Here is a 21,608-nt window from a genome sequence, read left to right on the forward strand (position 1 = left end):
TCTTAACTGCTGTGGCACATCATGGGAGAACATGTCTATGGTTAATCATAGGGGAGACTGTCTCCTGGGGAATCCAGCCCATAAAGGAGAATGGGAGCATGAGGCAGCCAAATTACAGCTCCTACAAGGCACCACAGACCATTTTTTAATCCAAACTTTTCAGTTTCCAGATGTTTGTGTTGTCAATGGAGAGTCTAAAATTTTCCACACAAAGCAGACCCTTTTCACATAAATCTTCGTTCAGTCAAAAAACACAAATTTCCCATCAAAAAAGAGTTTTGATTAAACTTTCTTTGCTAGACCTAATTTATATGAATAACCCAAATATTCAGTTATCATATAGTTCAGCCCCTTCATTTTCTGTTTAAACCAATGTTTAATGAAAAAAATCCCAGGTTTTACAAAAAGTATTTTCCCCCGATTTTCACCCTACTTTTGTATCATTCAAATATATAAAAATAATTTGTTTTATTTGGAAAATACAATACATTGCATGAGATATATGTATTATGATAATACATTAATCTGTGTGTATATGTAAAGCTGCCTGTTGAAGTAAGGCTACATGTATTAGTCTAGAACAGGGGTAGGCAAACTTTTTGGCCTGAGGGCTGCATTGGGTTTCTTAAATTGTATGGAGGGCCGGTTAGGGGAGAGGGTTGTGGCCCGGCCCCCACCTCCTATCTGCCCCCCCCCCAGGGACTCCTGCCCTATTCAAACCCTCCCATCCCCGTTCCCTGACAGCCCCTCTGGGACCCCTGCCCCATCCACTCACCCCCGCTCCCTGTCCTATGACTGCCTCCAGACCCCCGCTGCCCCATCCAACCCCTCATCTCATTCCTGATGGCTCTCTGGGGACACCTGCCCCATCCAACCACCCCTTCTCCTTGTCCCCGGACTGCCCCTGGAATCCCTGCCCCTGACTGACCCCAGCCGCCCCATCCAACCCCCCTTCCTTCCTGACTGCCCCCCGGGTCCGCTGCCCCCAGTCAACCCCATTTTCCCCCCGACCACCATCTACACCCTCACCCCCTGACCACCATCCCAAACTCCCCTGCCCCCTTACCATGCTGCCTGGAGCACCAGTGGCTGGCAGCTCTACAGCCGCACCGCCCGCCTGGAGCCGGGCCACGCTGCTGCCACTATGCAGCACAGAGACCGGGTCAGGCTGGGCTCTGCAGCTGCGCTGCCCCAGGAGCTCCCAGCCCCACTGCCCAGAGCATTGCGCCAGCAGCAGAGTGAAGGAGCTGAGGGAACAGCAGGGGAGGGGCCTGGGGTGAGCCTCCCGGGCCAGGAGCTCGGGGACCAGGTAGGACAAGGCCAAGTAGCCATTTCTTGTTCTGTTCAGGTTATCAGAGGAGCCCAGACACCTCCCTCTGTGCTCTATCAGGATAACTTTACGTTTGTATTTTCTCTGATTGGTCTCTAAGGTTAAGGTCACTCTGGGCAATGTTCATTTTCCACACAGATAGCTGCAGTTTGTAACAGTCCTTTTCTTAACTGGGAGTGAAGCTGGGGGAAAGGGAGCTAGTGAAGGGGAGAGTGTGGGGAACTCTGGGAAGGGGAAATGTCATAAGAGGAAAAAGTTCCCAAAGGGAATTAAAAGCAAAGAATGAGCAATTGGTTAGACAAAAAAAAAGTGTAACTGGGTGGGGGGGAGGAGGATATAAAAAATTTGAAAAAAACCAACAAAGCACCCAATGCATCCTCTGTACAAGGCAAATTTGCCACAAGGTACAGTTACCAATGTAGTAGGCATTTAAAAGTTGGTTAGGAACATCTGACTTTTTTTTAAACTTAACATCTGTTCTAGAGAAGGTAGAAGTGAAAAAAGGAGGGGTCAGGGGGAAGAGAGTGACACCTTAGGCTTGCTTTTGACTTATCTGTCATTTCTCACTTCACTCCGCTGTCACGTACATGGTCCCTATTAAGGCCCGGTTGACCAAAGGGGTGTGACCGTCTAGACATAGTAATTACTGAGCCTAATATGTTGTGGGCGCCCTATAGCTCGTCACTTCCAACCCATCCTGCCATTTGCCAATAAATTTGCTAGATCATTATTTTGTTGCATGTGCTAGAGGCCCAGGCACCAGCACACCAAGCGCGTCCTTGGGGCGGCAAGCCACAGGGGGCACTCTGCCGGTCGCCGCGAGGGCAGCAGGCAGGCTGCCTTCAGCGGCACGCCTGCGGAGGGTCCGCTGGTCCCGTGGCTTCAGTGGAGCTGCGGGACTGGCGACCGGCAGAGCGGCCCCTGCAGCGTGCTGCCGTGCTTGGGGCGGCGAAATGTCTGGAGCCGCCCTTGTTCTTATGCAATGAAGCATGAAGATTTACATTCCTTCTAAAATATTGTTTTCTGTCTAATGTAAGTGAGGATGTTCTCATTAGCTATATAAATCTCTACTCCTTTTTTCAATGTTACTAAGTTCTTGGGCTTAGCAATATATTGAGGCAATGAGTTCCATATGTGAATTGCATATTGTATAAAAAAAACTGCATTCCCAAATCTGGTGGAAGGGAAAATAGAAGATTGCCAGCATCTGTCAACAAATCAAGACTAGCCATAATCAGATTTAGGCTTATGCTGTAACATTTGGCTCCAGATCTAGATCCAAACCTAAGCTTTCTGAAAGCACAGAGTTACTCTGATTCTATCCCATCTCTAACACTAACCTAAATGATTGTCACTGCCAGAAGTTTGGTTTTAACTACTAGTTTAACTACTAGTTTCTATCTGAAAGTTGTGTTTAGAGTTCACACAGGTTATAGGCTCGAGTCACTTCCATTTTTACTTATGTCAGGTCACATAACACTGGATGATGAAGACTGAGTGGAGACACTTTAGCTCTTGCCTTTGTCATGACACCTTTCGGTGTTATAACTGAGCTCTTCAGACACTGATAAGCAGGGGCTTCAGCTGCTAATGTCCCATTTCCATTCCTCGCCTTTCCCAACTTGTCATCATCACTTGCTTTCTGCACAACCATCTAATCTTGAATTTCCTAAACTTTGGATTGCAGATCACGGGGTTAAACTGTGAAAGTAATCAAGTATTGCAAAAAGTTTCCAGCTGGAACAGTGACCTTTATTAATAGGGAAATTTGGTACTTTTGTTGACTTCACTAGGGATGGGCAGACTGGTATACTTTTTAAACCTGAAAAAAAAAACCTTCAAGTTCTGAACACAGTTCGGGGGGGAGAAGAAACAGAATATTTTGAAGATATGTAACTATTTGGATAAAATACAGCACCAGATGTAATCCTTCCCCATCCATGTTCACTAGTTTTCTATCTGTCTCCCTCCTTGCTGCTTTCTCACCAAGTCCCAAACGGCCATTCACAGTCCTTCCTTCCTAACAAATTCCCCTTCCTGCCCAACTGCTATTCACCACCCCTCTACCTCTAACAACCCCCAGAAAAGGCAAAGAATGGAAGAAAGTCCATAGATTCCTCTAACAGGCTGTATTTTCTTGCTATTTTATCTGAACTAAATCTGTAAACTTTGAGAGGTTCTTCCACCATTTTAACAATAGAAAGCAAAGTTCTCTTCTATCTCCATGTGTCAGACTAAGTTCCTGATCTACACTGGAAAGTTTTACTGCTCTAACTATACCGGTATAGTTACAGTGGTACAAACCCTATCATCAAATCTGCATTTGCTCCAACCCCTCAGACAGAGACCAACACCTACAAGATCTTCACCAAGCATTCTCAAAACTACAATACCTGCACGAGGAAATAAGGAAATAAATCAACAGAGCCAGATGTGCACCCAGAAGCCTCCTGCTACAAGACAAGCCCAAGAAAGAAACCAACAGAACTCCACTGGCCATCACCTACAATCCTCAGCTTAAACCTCTCCAACGCATCATCAGTGATCTACAACCCATTCTGGACAATGATCCCTCACGTTCACAGGCCTTGGGTGGCAGGCCAGTCCTCACCACAGACAACCTGCCAACCTTAAGCATATTCTCACCAACAACCACACACTGCACCATAACTACTCTAACTCAGGAACCAATCCATGCAACAAACCTTGATGTCAACTCTGCCCACATATCTACACCAGCGACACCATCACAGGACCAAACCAGATCAGCTACAACATCACCGGTTCATTCACCTGCACGTCCACCAATGTTATATACGCCATCATGTGCCAGCAATGGTCCTCTGCTATTTACATCGGCCAAACTGGACAGTCCCTACGTAACAGGATGAATGGACACAAGTCAGATATTAGGAATGGCAATATACAAAAACCTATAGGAGAACACTTCAACCTCCCTGGCCACACAATAGCAGATGTAAAGGTAGCCATCTTATGGCAAAAAAAGTCAGGACCAGACTTCGAAGAGAAACTGATGAGCTTCAATTCATTGGCAAATTTGACACCATCAGTTCAGGATTAAACAAAGACAGTGAATGGCTAGCCAACTACAAAAGCAGTTTCTCCTCCCTTGGTGTTCACACCTCAACTGCTAGAAGAGGGCCTCATCCTCCCTGATTGAACTAACCTCATTATCTCTAGACTGATTCTTGCCTGCATATTTATACCTACCTCTGGAAATTTCCATTACATGAGTCTGACGATGTGGGTATTCACCCATGAAAGCTTATGCTCCAATACATCCGTTAGTCTTTATGGTGCCACAGGACTCTTTGTTGATATTTAGTGCTGTATGAGGTCCCAGCTCCTACCTTACCATGTGATCAGACAAATACATAGGACAATAGTTGCAAAGCAGGGAGGAACCTAGCCATAGCTAGTGAGGAGAGCAATGTTTCTTCAGCCAGAAATGGGTTTTAAAGTGCTGTTCTGCTCTGAATAACGACTATAAAAAAGGCACTTTCTAACTGTTGGCTTCAATGACAGATACGCTTTTACTGTTTTTAGTTCTCTAGGCCTTGTACAGCCGGCACAGTTCACAGGAAGTGAGCTGGAGTCCATACGTACTTTAGATCATCAACAGAATTGTTTACGGCTTTCTAGTCTGATGCATCTGTACAAACCATTTGAAGGCCATCTGATTTCACGGGTGTCATAATTTTGTCTCAACATCCTTTATTACTGGTGATGATGCACGAAATGTAAGGAAGCCAGCTTGACTCTCAGAGCTCAGGCAGGGCTTGCAGGGCTGGCAGTCTGAGAAAACTTTTCTACTTTTAAACTGAGCACATTTGACCCAGACAGACAGACCAAGAAAAAAAATGGGACCCTACAGCACTTTATTTTCCTACAATGTCTCTTTTCAGAATAGGCCCACCCATTAAGGAAGGGTCTGAAAGAGGACACTTGGTTTAGAGTAAATGGAAGGCGGCAGTCATAGGAAATGACTGGAAAAAAGGCACACGAGAGAGAGAGAGAGAGAGAGAGAGAGAGAGAGAGAGAGAGAGAGAGAGAGAGATCCAGGAAGTAGTTAAAGAGGATGTGGCAGAGTGAGAAGTGATATCAGATGACAAAAGAACAGATATTTTATGTTATCATTGCTTCAGTGACTAGATCAATTATTCCATTTTCTGTATCAAATCAGAACTGGAAAAAGTATGACTACAGCTGGAAAGGTAGATTATCTTCAAAAACACTCAAAATTAGTAACATCAAATACAGCAAAGAAATCCTGCCTAACCCCATTCTTACAAGGGGGAAGGGTGTTTGTACTAATACAGTAATTAGAAGTTGAAGGCAATTTCCTTTTATTTTAAAGTTATTTTCACAAAAACATCTGAGAATCTGGAGTCATCTTTGCTCCAAGTGTACTACCTTCACAGCCTGCCAAATGCATGAGAAGCAGACATTGGTCAGAAATGGAAACTTTGACAGCAGTAAACCTCATCGCACGCAAGTACCTCTGCCAGACTGACTAATGCAATTAAATTGCCCTTTCCAAAGCAGAGAACAAGAATTTCACCTCTATTATTTTTATGTTGCAGTAGCACTTAGAGGCCACAGGCCCTCATTGTGCCAAGCACAGTAGTAAGAAACAGTTCCAGCCCCGAAGATCTCACAATCTAAGTAGGTGGGACAGACAAAAGTGGGGCGGGGGCGTGGGAGGGAAAGAGGTGGAAACCAAAGGAGGGGGACTTCCCTAAGATCACAGGCAGAGCAGAGAAATGACGCTCAAGTCTCCCAAGTCCCAGTCTAGTGCCCTATGCATTAGATCATGTCTCATGTACTTTAATGATCCAGTATCTTCCAAGCTGAATGTCAAGAAGTCATATCACATAAGGATCCATTCGTTTTCAGTCACCTTTGTGTTTGAATCACTTCCATGTGTTTACATTATGCAAAAGGCACTGGAATTATCAATTCGTAAAAAAGCAAATCCATTTTAAATTATACTTTTTCATTTGCAGAATTAACCCCCCCGAAACCATACTGAAACCCACCCTTTCTGGATGGTGTCACCCATGTTAGGCCCACATTTTCACCTCACACACCACTGGTAGTTAACTGTGATATTTATTACCAGTATACACTGACAACACAAATGCTAAGTCCTCCAACTAAAGCCATCAACCAACTATTGCCAGGTGAGCTTGGGAGGAAGGTCTCTTATCCCCTAACCCCTGCATGTATAAATAAGGCTATTGTGAGGTACATACCTTCTTCTGAAGCATCAGGTTTTAGTCACTGTTAGCTCTTTAGAGCAGGGACTGTTTGTTGTTCTGCGTATGTGCAGTATCTAGCATGATGGAATCCTGGTCCATGACTGGTGCTCCTAGGCTCTATGATTATACAAATAAATAATTATTATTAATAATATGGACTGTGGTCTGAAGCAGTATATTCCTATCAAAAAAAATCACTACATGTTAAAAAATCACCGGCAAGGGGGAAAATATGGGTTTGCCTCCCTTTTTTGCTTCTCTATGAAGGTGACCTGAAAGGTTTATCTTCTCTTCCCAAAACAAAAGTTTTTGTCCTAGCTTCTTTTTTCCTATTAGAAATTCAGCTCTTGTCTGCTCTGCTTTCCCCTGAAAAACTCTGGACAACTGGAGAATTAGTAGGTATCAAAAACATCATGCAAGTGAAACCTGATCAGCTGAGAGGAAAGGCGATTTCTATTCAGGCCATGTAAGGTCTTATTTTTACTATTTAACTCTGCACCCTGGAAAATGTAGAGAAAGATCTGTGTTTAAAAAAAACTATATTGTATTTCCCAACACACACACACTTTCCCTACTCCTGTCACTAAAGCTCTGGGAAAGCTGACCATTCGTTTTAGGTCTCCAAGAAGTCTCTGAGCAGAACTAGGGAAGATGGAGATACCATTAACAATTCTCTCTATTTTATTACAGTTCTCACAGCGTTTGGTGTTTTTCTTAAAGCTCCAGCCACTGAAATCAGGTTACTATTGGAAAATCTCAGCTTTCATTTTAAAAAAATTCTAGTTTTCATAATTACTGGGGGCAGGGGGAAACACATTGGAAATGTGAACCTTATAAGTTCCAATTCCAGAAGGCATATAAAAAGAACTTCAAATGTGTTGCTTGTTTGTCTTTTAAATGTCATGATTTTGAAGCGAGTATAAGGATTTTGGAATCCTTGGGTTTTGCAATTCTGTCAATCTCTCTCAGGTTAAAAAAAAAACACATTGCAAACAAACAAAAAAAAGACACCTTTCAGACTCCCTTTATACACCAGAGAGAGGCAAAAAGGGACCATTTCCCAGGTCATTTAAAAAGATGAATTCTACAGATGCATTTTCTTGTATTTTCTTGGGAGGGGTGGGAGCGACTGCATCATCCACACTTGTGATTCTTGAGATGAGAGATGCAGTATTTACTATATCCACGCTGTGTGTGAATCAGAGTAAACAGACTCCACAGCAGAGCCAGACAAGGCTGTTGTATATACAGATCATAATTAGACTGAATTTACACCACAGCAAGAATAAGAAGTGCTGCATTTGGCTCATTCATATTTTGTGTGTTGCAGTCATGGGGAAACCCGAGTGAATCATGAACTGTGCTTTCCCTAGGGCTTCTCTGGAAATTTGCATCTCTAATAGAACTTCTCGTTTATTCCTTTCCCAGACAGGGGACATTGATGTTATTACAATTGGTATTTTGGCAAAAAGTGTTATTGTAGCATTTACTAAGTAGAACAAAATGTATCCTTACTTGCTAGATAGAGAAGGGCCATCATTGTCAAAAAGCACAACTGTAGCATCTTCATCCTCAAATTCCTCCACTCTCTCCCTACTGAAGGCCTGATTCAAGGGAAAATACCCATGCAGGACACCATTTAGGTATATGCTTAACTTCAATGGGACTTAAACATGGGCTGAAACCTATTCCTTTTCAGACCTTTATTCAGACCTATTGGGTCTAATATGCTTAGCTTTAAACATGAATGAACTGGGGCCTCAATTTAGAATCCAGGTTAAACCTGCCCTTTCTCCGTAAAAATTTTTCATAAATTTCGTCAGACAGCCTTATATTAGCCTCTTCCCTTCCTTTCCCATCTAAACACTGGTCTCCTATCTAGTCCTTCCCAACAATCTTGTTACTCTTGTCTTGTTGCAAAAGCCTTCTCATCTGCAGCGTCTAACATTGTAAATAAAGAGATGGTGCAATCACGATAAAGTTTGATTCTCACCTGAACACTGTTTTACTTCCTTGTCTATACCTGAAAGATTCTTTCCCCCCCACGCCCCGCTTCTATTACTGAATATTAGAGCTGGTCGAAATATTTTGTTAACCAAAAAAGAAAAGGAACCCCCTACCCCATCAGAGAATGTGGTTTCATCAAAGTTGACACGCTGTCATGAAAAAATGTTGATTTAAACATGTTTTTAAATTTTCCCCATTGGAAAATTTGAATTGACAGTTTGAAACTAAATTAATTTTTGTATCATCTTAAAATGTCATTTCACATTGTTTTTTTGGAAACAAAAACATTTTGGTTTTCCATTTTCAGATGTTTGGTGTTGTTTCTGCTACTCCCTTTTCTTTTTTTTCTCTCTCTCTCACACACACACACACACACACACACCCCTACCCCTTTACCCCAATTTGAACAGTCTTTGTGTTTTCCTACTTTTTCCAGTTGGAGAACAATAAAAATAATGTAAAAAGTGGGTTTCCACTCACTTTTCTAATTTTAACCAGTGTCTAGTAGAAAAGGGGGGGGAGTAAAAAAAAAAAAAGGAGGCATTGAACTCTGAAAATCCCAAACTGGGAAAATAACATTTTTTTTGGTTTCTCAAAACCAAACATTTTAAGACAACAACAACAGTTATTTCAACATTTTTTTTGTTGTTTCAAAACAAAAAAATGAAAAGAAATTTCATTTTGCGCCTGGAAAAAACATTCTGCAGACAACCTGCCATTTTTCATTGCTATGGGATTTTCCCTCATTGGAAAATATTGAGAGTGTTTTCCAAGCAGCCCTGTGGAATACAACAATTAAATTTGACTTCTGATTGAATGCACGGTCAAACAATGTCTATTGTTCACTTCCTAAAAGGTCAATACTGTCAAAGACTGGTGTAATAAATATCCAAGTAGATAGTACATTTTTACCGAACTCTGTGCATAGTAATAACCAGTCAGAATAGCCTGCTATTCACTTTGGAGGAGCTAAATCAAACATGCAAAAATCTCTGCTTCCTGATTATCAGAGCTTAGCTGGTTATTAGAGCTGGTGTTCACTGGAATAAAATTCCCATTAATTCACTTTCACAATATTGACAGCTCTTTTGTTTGCAATCCGGATCAAAGAAAAATAATGGTTGGACAAAGAAAATATTGTGACTGTTCATTGGAATGTGTTTACATGAGGTATATTTGCATGCTTATTTTGAAAGCTCTCCTTGGTTTCAAAGTCACTAATCTGGACTGGGAGGGGAAACAGTCCCCTATGGCCCCTGTGATCAGTCATAGTTTAAACAGTGAACCACAAAGAGTAAATACTTGAATCAGTCACAAACAGTTCATGTGAAATCCATAAACTGAAATATGTTTGGAAAAACAAACTCATAAAATCAAAGTCACTCAGATAATTTTGACCAGTTAACAAAAAGTATACAAAAATCAAAAGTTTCTTCTCCAAAAATTTGACGACACATAAAGGGGTAAAATTAATAAAATACATTTTCAGAGAACAGTTCACACAGCTCTACTATTTGTCATCTTTCAGAATCCAATTTTTTCAGCACCTGGCATTTAATCATGTAGTTGTGATGGATCTGCTAAGCAGGGGACTACAATTCCCATCAATCCCCTACCCAATGCACATCACTTTTCCTGGGCCATTTCAATCCTGAACCAGGAAGTGGCTGCGCTTGGTTTGGGAATTGAGACCAGCAGCTACATGGCAAGCAAGGAGCTGGAGGCAAACAGGAGGCAGGAACAGTATGCAGAGCTGTGAGTGGATCAGACAAGAGAGTGACTGCCAGATGTTACAGCTGGGTGTGGGTCTGCATGGGAATTATGGGGGAGCAGCTGCAGGCAGGCAGGCAGGGAGTCAGTGCAGAGGGGCCCTTACTTTTATAGAGGCTGGACAGGAGAGGGCTCCCCAGGCACTAGACCTGAACAGCCCTGACTCTCGATTGGACTGCCCCAGGGACCCAAAGAAGAATTACTATTACTCACTTTGAACTGTAACTGTTTAAGCCTCTGTACCTAGGTATTTGCAACCTTTCCCACCATCCCTAGTAAAATGCCCTTTCCCTTAGCCATGTGTCTGTGTGGTTATTGGGCCCCACCAGGGCTAGCACCTAGGAGTCCTGGCTGCTGAAGCACCTGTGGTGCTTGTATCCCAGTCACGGTACACCGAAAATGCTAGTGGCACCCTGGAGGTTTGGTGGGATTTATTACTGAGCAACGGCAATAATTACACAGTACATTGTGACACTTCTGAAATTCATAGTCATAACCAAGAGACTACCAGATAATCCTAATTATGGCAACTGTCCATCTCAGAAAACTCTGGTGTCCACACCAAAGCAGGCAGAGGAGAAGGCTATACAATTTGATTACTGTGTATCACACTGCAGCAGCACGAGTGGCTAAGGCAGCCAGTTCTTGAATGATAGTCCTTGCTGCAGATAATGCAGGTCTAAGGCACAGGGCCAGAGAATGAAGCTGGTGCACTACTAGTGCTTGAGGCCTGCTGTGCTTTCCTTTTTGCTCTCTTCACTTTCCCTCCCTTAACCATCCTCTGACCCCCTGGCGCAGCCCTCTAGGATAGCCTATTAGCTGCATCTTCTCATCTTGCAGTATTGACGTTGAAAGTTTAAAGTCTCCCTTACAAATGTCCTTCAACTTGAGCCTAGGTCTGCCCAGCAGCCTCAGAGCATCCGCAAGTTCTCTACTGAAGAGATATTTTTGAATATGTCCTTTGTCCATCCACTCACTCCGGCCCTGCAGCTCTTCTTATACTGACCTGCTGGGCCCTGATTGGCTGTGTGGGAATCAGCCACTCTAGGCAGCTTTGAGGACCTCTCTACTGCCCTTTTCTGGGGCAGGGTGTGGCAAGGCCAGAAGGCCTCCAGCAGGGGGCCTCAGGGCCTACTCCATCCCATCACACTCACATATTCTCCATGTCCTCTGAAGGTAGGCCAAGAAGTAATGGCCTTAATTTGCAACAAGAAAAATTTTGGTGAGATAGTAGGACAAATTTTCTAACAATAAAGGTAGTTAAACTCTGGAATAGTCTTCCAATGAAGGCTGTGGAATCCCCATCATTGGAGGTTTTTAAAAATAGGTTGGACAAACACCTGTCAGGGATGATCTGGGTTTATTTGGTCTTGCCCTAGTGTGGGGGCAGGGATTTGATGACTTCTTGAGGTCATTTCAACCCTACATTTCTATTATCTGCTTGGTCAGTTGGCCTTTCTGATGCAAGAATTAAGCTAGTCATCTAGAGATAAATTGTGCAATGTAGTTGATCATAGCAGAACTTGTACACAACTTCTAGTTTGGCATTACCTATTAGAACTTCTGGTGTAGTCAACACACCGTGTGCTATAATCATTGTCTTCTTTAGACTGATGGTTAGTCCAAATTTGTCACAAACAAGCACAAAGTTATTGCAAAGTCGCTCCTCTTCACTGCACGTGATGAGCACTGCATTATTATTGAAAAGAAGTTCTCCTATCAGTAGGTGTGTAACTTTGCTGTTTGCTCATAGACAAGCAAAGTTGAGTTTTCCATCTGACTCTTGGTGCTAGATAATAAAGCACAACAAAGCAGCGGAGAGAAGTATATACCAAAGAGTGTTGGTGCCAAAACACATCCCTGTTTGATTTCAAAACTGTCAGACTGATCACCGTCACAGTGGACTGTAGCCTTCATGCCATCATGGAAGGATTGAATCAGACTGCTGCAGACTCGGGGACAATCAATTCTCTCTAGCAATTGGAAAGGGACCTTTCTGCTGACCAGGTCAAAAGCCTTTGGAAGATCTATGAAGGTCACGTAGAGAGGTTTCCCTTGTTCTTGACACTTTTCTTGCAAAGTCCTTTGATTATTGACATGGTCTTCACACTATCTACCATCATGGAAGTTGCACTGACTATCTGGACATACATGTTCAGCAAGAACATGAAGTCTTAAGAATGATCTCTGTGAAAGCCTTGCCAGCAATACTAAGGAGAGAGATTCCTCCATAGTTGTTGAAATCACTTCAATATCATCTGCCTTTATACAATGTAAGGATGTTGGCATCCTTCATGTCTTGTGGTATCCCTTCTTTCCTCCAGCAGGCAAGTAAGACATTGTGCAGATGTTTAAGCACGAGCTGACCCCCTTGGTTCAGTATATTAACTGGAATTCCATCTTTTCTTGTATCACTTCCTGTGCTAGGGAGGTGATTGTCTTTTCAAGCTCATTTATAGAGGGTCCTATATCAAGCTTTTTGATAGTCTGGAGCCTGGAGATCACATTTAGCACTGCTTCAGAAACAGAGATTTCACATGCATAGAATTTGTAATAGGGTTACAGCCAGCATTGCTTCTGTTTGCTTCTGTCAATGATGATGTCTCCATTAAGAGATTTGAGCAGGGCAGTCTTCTCAACAGAAGGACATACTTATTTCTTGCTTCCATCGCACAGACTTCTTAGATCTCCATTCTTAGCAGTGGCAGCATTTAGTTTAATATATTTGTCATTTTGATGATTAATACTGCTTTTTTATTTTTACTTTTTTTCAGTTTAACCATTTTAATTTTCACAGGAACTTAAGCGGGAAGTTAGGGTTAAGGCAGTGCTGATAGCGGGGCTGCAGGGGCTCCCTGCACAGCCCAGGGGCCCAAGGCATCCAAACTCAAGGTACGGGGGAGGCTGCAGTCCTGACCCAGTGGAACAGAAACCACCTCACTCAGAGGCACAAAGAGGAGGATGTGCTCATGGCTGCAGGGGAGGCCACCCCAATGCTGAACAGCTCCTGTCTGGGGATGGCCCCTGCACTCCTGGCCGGGAGTGAGGCCGGGAGAGCAAGCCTGCAGAGGACCATAGGGCTGGTGATGGTGGATCCTTGCGGGTAGTAGGTGCAGGAGAGGCTACGCTTGCCTTACTGTAATCAGTGGAAAAATTCTGTGTGAGTGTGAGGAGAAATCAATATTTAACAATGACTCCTGATTTAAATCAAATCCCGCCAAACCTACCCAGCCTCAAAGGATGTTTGTATCTTCTCTCACATATCAAGCAGTATGATTGAGCACACTGCCTTGCTGTTCAATGCAGTGCACTCTTGGCCACTCTGAGATATCTTGGGAGAGGGTTCAGGTTGTGGCAGAGATATGCTGGGCATTTTGCTTCAATAACTGGAAGCGTTTCTTCAGAGCATGCTGCAACCCAGTCTTCATCTTGTCCAGTCTTTTCACCAAACGCTATATGAGTATTCATCCTGAGTGTGCATCAGCATTCAGGGGAGGTGCAGTCGATGACACAGATAGCTTCCCTGAGATTCATAGTGAATTGGAGGCATCTTTCTTGGTCTTTTTTGATGTTGACGTTAAAGTGTGGACAACAGCTTTGTTTAGTACAACAGGATTTCCATAATGAAAGCCTTATTTTGCAACATATAAGCTCACAGTTGGTATCACAATCTGCAATGTGAAAACTTGGAGTATGGAAATATCCTGTAGGTGTTTTCTATGGGTGACAAATCCAGTTGACACCTGTCTCCAGATCTGGGGTGTCTTCACAAGACCTTCCAGCGGTGACCACCACGGAAGTAAGTGTTGGTAATACCCAGTCATCAGTGGGTGCAGAGCACCAGTAGTCTGTTCCCATTGTCATTCATCTTCCCCCCTCACTCATGGTGACCAATGCACAGTGGCCACATCTCATGGTCTGAGCCAAAGTTAGCATAGAAGAATCCCAGTAGATAGAGTGATTCGCCTGATATTAGTTTACTGATGATGCTGTGAAGTTCTTGATAGAACAAGTCCTTCTCTTCAAAGATGAAAGAGAAAAGCGTCAAGGCATATGTACAAATGATGTTGGCAAAGTCACCTGTGGCAGCTATTCTTAGTGATATATGTTCTGATGTTGCAACAGAACACTTTTGCAGTTATATTAACTGGCAGAGTCACCCACTACTTAAGAGTGTTAATGTGTTCTAGCACAAAATGCGAAAGTTAAAAAAAGGTGGAAAACAACATTGCCAGTAATATCAGTAATAGCCTACCAGAATAGCTGGGAGACAAACATTCGGTTATTAAAAGTGATAGAACAGAATTGCCTAATTAAGCTCGACAGCTTGTTATGTACAATGGACTAGTGCCAAAATAAGATCACGGTTTTATGGCTGTTATTGCTCTGTTCATAAGTGTCTGGGGAAATTAGTCAGTCTGCTAACTTACTAGATATGATTGACAAAAAAAACCTAGAGCATTTGAACTCAGGAGATCATTTGGATGTTTTTGAAGATGAGGTGATCTGTCCAGTGCTTTTTCATACAGTACACAGCAAAGGGCAGGTCACTCTCCTCGCTGATAAAGTTTAACTTCAAGGCCAGCTTTTCAGTGACAGCATCCATTTTTTGTGGATGCAATTTTGTGCTCACAAACACTCGAGCTCACCATGAATTCTGGATGCATGTAATAGTTAGGCATCACATGTCACTGAAAAGTTAAATATGCCGGTATAAAGGTGCACCCCCAAAAAGAAAAGAACTGGGTTGCATGCTAGGCTGGAAGTCTGGCCCACAGTCCCCTAGGTGCCAGCAAAGACTCCACAACAAATACATTCCCTGCCTCAAAGAGTTTACAAGACAAACACCAAAAAATACCAGAGTGGGGAGTGGTGTGGGTAGCTGGAACACTTCACAGAACAGGTTTGTTCTTCAGGTTTGAAGGCACTTGGCAAAAATGAACTGGGAGGCTTTTCCACGCATAACAGGCAAGATCAGGGATAAAGTTAGGAGTGGGTAAAAGAGAGAAGTTTAGATAGAGTAGAGAAAATATGAAAAGAGGGAGAAGGTTCTACTATTGACGGGTATGAGTGCTATAGTTATAGTTTGATTACAGTTACAGCTTGCATTCTGTCTGAGGGTATGTCTACACTACAAGAGTAGTTCGATTCAACTTAATTCGAATTTGTGGAATCGACCTTACGAAGTCGAATTTGTGTATCCACACTAAGGACACTAATTCGACTTTGTGAGTCCACACTAACGGGGCCAGCGTCGACTTTGGAAGCGGTGCACTGTGGGAAGCTATCCCACAGTTCCTGCACTCCCCGCTGCCCATTTGAATTCTGGGATTTCCCCCCAATGCATGCTGGGGGGGAAATTGTGTCGAGGGTGGTCTTGGGTAACTGTCAGAATTCAACAGTCCCTCCCGCCAGTGGGAAATCAGTTCATGCACTTTTTCTGGTCAGTGACAGCGCAGATGCCACAGCACTGCAGTGCGACCATGGAGCCCGCTGCGATCATCGCTGCACTTATGGCCGTTGTCAACTCCTCGCACCTTATCGTCCACCTCTTCCATAGTCAGATGCTGAGAAATCGGGTGAGGAGGCTCCGGCAGCACGGTGAGGACATGAAGTCAGAGAGTGGCTCAGACCTCTCACAAAGCACGGTACGCCGCGCCGTGGAGATCATGGTGGCAATGGGTCATGTTCATGCTATGGGACGGTGATTCTGGGCCCGGGAAACAAGCACGGACTGGTGGGACCGCATAGTGCTGCAGGTCTGGGATGAATCACAGTGGCTGCGAAACTTCAGGATGCGTAAGGACACTTTCCTTGAACTGTGTGACTTGCTGTCCCCTGCCCTGAAGCACCTGGACACCAGGATGCGAGCAACCCTGACTGTGCAGAAGCGAGTGGCCATAGCCCTCTGGAAACTAGCAACGCCAGACAGCTACCGGTCAGTAGCGAACCACTTTGGCGTGGGCAAATCTACCGTGGGGGTTGCTGTGATGCAAGTTGCCAACACAATCGTGGAGCTCCTGCTCTCAAAGGTAGTGACCCTGGGAAACATCCAGGTCATCATAGATGGCTTCGCCGCGATGGGATTCCCAAACTGCGGTGGGGCTATAGATGGGACTCACATCCCTATCCTGGGACCGGCCCACCAGGCCAGCAAGTATATTAACCAAAAGGGCTACTTTTCAATGGTGCTGCAAGCACTGGTGGACCACAGGGGACGCTTTACCAACATCAACGTCGGGTGGCCGGGCAAGGTTCATGACGCGCGTGTGTTCGGGAACTCTGGTCTGTTTAAACGCCTGCAGGAAGGTATTTCTTCCCGGACTACAAAATAAACGTTGGGGATGTGCAGATGCCTACAGTGATCCTCGGGGACCCAGCCTACCCGCTAATGCCCTGGCTCATGAAGCCCTATACTGGCGCCTTGGACACTGACAAGGAGCTCTTCAACTACCGGCTGAGCAAGTGCAGAATGGTGGTGGAGTGTGCTTTCGGACGTCTGAAGGGGAGATGGAGGAGCTTACTGACTCGCTCGGATCTCAGCGAAACCAATATCCCCATTGCTATTGCAGCTTGCTGTGTGCTCCACAATCTCTGTGAGAGCAAGGGGGAGACCTTTATGGCGGGATGGGAGGTTGAGGCAAATCGCCTGGCTGCTGATTATGCTCAGCCAGACACCTGTGCAATTAGAAGAGCCCAGTGGGAAGCGGTGTGCATCCGGGAGGCTTTGAAAGCTAGGTTCCTCAGTGAGCAGGGTAACCTGTGATAGTTCTGTTTCTTTACAGAGAAGCTGAACCTGCCCCTATTTCACTTACTGTTGACTTTTTTCTATGCTTACATACCCCGTTCACCACGTTTCCCCCCTTCCAACACCCATGTAAAAATAAAGGTAATGGAGCATTTTTAATTAACAACCTTGTCTTTACTAATGACTTCGCGTTAAAGGGTTGAAACAGGGACGCAGACCGTGGTGGGTAGGGTGTGCAGTGCTGTAGAGACAGCTTCTAGACTCCAGGAATGATAGGCTCCCACAGCGATCTCTGGAGGGAGGACGGTTACAGGTGGGTGTGCAGGAAGGGGTGAGGGGTGCAGGGTTTGGGACGGAGTTTGGGTGCAGGCTCTGGGCTGGGGGTGGGGGCGTAGTAAGGGGTGAGGGGTGTGGGTAGGGGAGGAGGTGTAGGGGGATGAGGGCTCTGGCTGGGGCTGAGGGTTTGGGGCATTGTAGAGGCTCAGGGCTGTGGTGGAAGGGCAGGGTAAGGGCAGCCTGCCTTGCCATTTGTGGATGGCAGGCGCTAGGGCCCTGGGGCAGCAGACAGAGACCCACCTCCAAATATACCTTGAGCAGGGCACCTGCCGCCTATGAACAGAACATTAAAAACACCTCACAGACTGACCAGGGTGCCTAGTGACTGCACTCTGTGTGTGACCTGCTGTTGATCCTGCCCCCATGTCTGTACCCTGGTAATGGTGAATGTCCTACGCAATTACAACCCCCCCCCCCTTCATACAAAGTCTTCTGCAAAGAAACATGGCGGAAACAGTAATTAACAGCAAACTACTTTTAATACTCAACAACACAATTGGGGGATGAAACTGGGATTTGGGCTTGGGTGAGCCAGAAAGGTAGGGACTTTTCAAAATATATGGACTGAGAGCTTTTGGGTAATTGAGCTCTCTGCTGGGGTGCAGTGACAGTTTTCACGGCCCCTCGCGCCCCTCCTTCTGGTTATTTGGGGTGAGGGGGGTATTGGACTTTGTGGCGGGGGAGGGCGGTTGCAGACACAGTGCAGGGGGGCTCTGTCCTCCTGCCTGCGGTCCTGCAGAACATCAACAAGGCGCCTGAGCATGTCCGTTTGCTCCCTCATTAGTCCAAGCAGCGTTTGAGTTGCCTGCTAGTCCTCCTGACGCCATCTGTCCTCCCGTTCGCTGTGTGAGCGCTGCTGCTGAGTGAGGTTCTCCCTCCACTGGCTCTGCTGGGCCGCCTCGGCTCGGGAGCAGCCCATAAGTTCAGCAAACATCTCGTCCCGTGTCCTTTTTTTGCGCCGCCTAATCTGCGCCAGAAGAGCAGCCTTCTTACAGCTCAAGAACATCTGGAGCTCCAGAGAGCTGTCTTTGGCAATAAAGATTCGACTGTTCAACTCCAACGTGAAATCAGTCTTACTGTATGGAGCTGAAACCTGGAGGACAACCAAAACAACCACCAGGAAGATCCAGACCTTCATTAATAGCTGCCTCAGAAGGATTCTCCAGATCCGCTGGCCAGACACCATCAGTAACATCCACCTCTTGGAGAGGACCCGTCAACTCCCAGCAGAGGAAGAAATTAGAAGGAGAAGGTGGGGCTGGATAGGACATACACTACGCAAGCAGCCAACCAACATCACCAGACAGGCACTGCAGTGGAACCCCCAAGGCAAGCGGAAAAGAGGCCGCCCAAGAAATATCTACCTTCAGGTTGATAGCAAAATGGGCTATACCTGGAACCAGCTAGAGCGAATGGCCCAGGATAGAAGACTATGGAGATCTGTTGTTGGCGGCCCATACCTCGGTTGGGGTGACGGGCATGAATGAATGATGAATCTGCGCCAGCCTCTGTGAGGGGCATACTGGAGCAGGTCGGGATACAGTTGCAGCTGTGTGATGGGAAAAAGGGAGTGAATTCCTTACAAAGATACATGTTTGCAAACAAGGAACATAGTCTAATCAGTGTCTGTTAACAAGACCATGCACAGCACCTATCTCATGCGAACTCACTCAGGGAAAGTTTGATTTTTCTGAATTCGCTTTCATTGCCTGGGGTATTGCACTGCAGACCAGACAAGCGGGGCAGGACAGCAGAATCCGTGGAGCAGCCAGGCATGGTAAGCCAAAGACTTTTGGCTGCTTAAGAGTGAATGTATAGCTCTGTCCTCTTGCTGCAGGCAATCCTGAAAGCATAAACTCTGCCCCTGTTCCACCCCCTCACAGCTCTTCCCTGGGAAAGATCCCTGTATGCTGCCACTCTGCAGCCTCCACCACGTGGCTGTAAAGTGACGCTTCTTGTTGTGCAAAGGAACAGTGAAGCACTACCAGTACTAATAGTACACAAATCACTCTGCTTAAATGCAGGAGTCTGCGCGCGAGATCACCCTGAGGAGGGTCAGTGAGGCAGACAGAGAGCGCATGCTGCATGAAAGCCAGCACAAACCAGGGGCCTTTGCTGCCATGCTCGTGAAGGCAATGGTCCCGGAGTACCAGATGAGAGCCTGGCGCGGAAAAGTGTGCTACCACGGAGCACCCAATAAGCCAGCTCTCCCCAGGAACCTCCTGCGGAGGCTTTTCGATTACCTCCAGGAGAGCTTCCTGGAGATCTCTGAAGAAGATGCCTGTTCCGTCCCCCTATATATAGACCTTCTTTTCGCCTAGCTTATATTCCTGTTTTGTTAAAAAATAAATGTTAACATGTTTTAATCACTTACCGACTGATCCTTCTCCTGATTCAGGGTCCGTGGTAACGGCCGGGGAGGGTTGGTAGGGGATCTCAGTGAGGGTGATGAAGAGATCCTGGCTGTCGGGGAAATCAGCGTTGTAAGCGCTGTCGCCTGCCTCGTCCTCCTCAAACCCTTCCTCATCTTCCCCGTCCGCGAACATCGCCGAGGAACTGCCCGTCGACACTATCCCATCGTCAGAGTCCACGGACACTGGTGGGGCGGTTGTGGCAGACCCACCGAGAATGGCATGCAGTGCCTCGTAGAAGCGGCATGTCTGGGGCTGGGCTCCAGAGCGTCCGTTTGCCGCTTTGATTTTTTGGTAGCCTTGTCTCAGGTCCTTGACTTTCACGCGGCACTGCTTTGCATCCTGGCTGTATCCTCTGAGTGCCATGGCTTTGGAGACCTTCTCGTAGGTCTTTGCATTCCGTTTGTTGGAGCGCAGCTCCGAAAGCACAGACTCATCGCCCCACACAGCAATCAGATCCAAGACTTCCCGGTCAGTCCATGCTGGGGCCCTCTTTCTATTCTGAGATTGCATGGACTCCTCTGCTGGAGAGCTCTGCATCATTGCCAGTGCTGCTGAGCTCGCCCCGATGTCCAACCAGGAAATGAGATTCAAACTGGCCAGACAGGAAAAGGAATTCAAATTTTCCCGGGGCATTTCCTGTGTGGCTGGTCAGAGCATCCGAGCTCGGACTGCTGTCCAGAGCGTCAACAGAGTGGTGCAGTGTGGGATAGCTCCCGGAGCTACTAAGGTCGATTTCCGTCCACACCTAGCCTAATTCGACATAGCCATGTCGAATTTAGCGCTACTCCCCTCATCGGGGAGGAGTACAGAATTCGAACTAAAGAGCCCTCTATGTCGAATTAAATGTGGACGGGTGCACGGTTAATTCGAATTAACGCTGCTAAATTCGAATTAAAGTCCTAGTGTAGACCAGGCCTGAGAAGACGAAAAAGTGTTCCCAGTGTGTTCCATCATTTTAGGAAGCCATTTTTTCTATGAAATTATGGTGTAATATCCTGGGAAACATGAGACCTGGGTTCTGTCTCCATTTCTATCACTGACTTGCAGTGAGACCTTGAGCAAATCACTTAAATGCTCAGTGCTTCATTTACCAGCCCCTGACTTAAGCTCTGAAAATGGTCCACTACTCACTTCATCCAGAGAACCCCACCAAATCATGCAAGTCAAGGAGTTCTACCCTTCGAGTCCACTTCAAGCAAACTCATGAGACAGCTCAAGCTATCAAGGGCATGCATATCCGGAATGCCACTAAATATTTAAAGGATATGACCCTAAAAAAGCAGTGTGTTCCTTTCCGTCATTACAATGGTGGAGTTGGCAGATGTGCTCCGGCCAAGCAGTGGGGCTGGACACAGGGGCGTTGGCCTAAAAAGAGTGCAGAGTTCCTACTGCACATACTAAAAAATGCTGAGAGTAATGCTGAACTCAAATTGAGCACATCCAGGTCAACAAGGCCCCCAAAATGCAGAGGTGTACCTACAGAGCTCATGGTCGTATCAACCCCTACATGAGCTCCCACTGTCATATTGAAATGATCCTCACTGAGAAGGAGCAGATTATTCCAAAGCCAGAAAAGGAATTTGCTCAGAAGAAAAAAAGTCTCTCAAAAGAAGCTGAAGACGCAAAAACTTATGGCTCAGGAGTAAATCTGACATAACAGACGTACATAAATAAAAAAGAAAACAAAAAACTGTGTGGCGTGGCTCCTTAACACCATTAGT

The 21,608-nt window shown here is 45.5% G+C and overlaps 1 long non-coding RNA gene and 1 pseudogene across 1 annotated transcript in view; one reads left to right on the forward strand and one right to left on the reverse strand.

Annotated features, from left to right (window-relative positions):
• The window catches only part of LOC120374616, an 86,036-nt gene that overhangs the window by 47,483 nt on the left and 16,945 nt on the right, over positions 1–21,608 (reverse strand). Inside the window, exon 2 of the long non-coding RNA XR_005586175.1 lies at positions 6,607–6,729. This is a non-coding gene — a long non-coding RNA (uncharacterized LOC120374616). The remainder of the gene's footprint in view (positions 1–6,606; positions 6,730–21,608) is intronic.
• On the forward strand, positions 21,003–21,533 carry LOC120374610 (annotated as a pseudogene).

Source organism: Mauremys reevesii, linkage group 1 (assembly GCF_016161935.1).
Source record: "Mauremys reevesii isolate NIE-2019 linkage group 1, ASM1616193v1, whole genome shotgun sequence".
Taxonomy (NCBI): domain Eukaryota; kingdom Metazoa; phylum Chordata; order Testudines; family Geoemydidae; genus Mauremys; species Mauremys reevesii.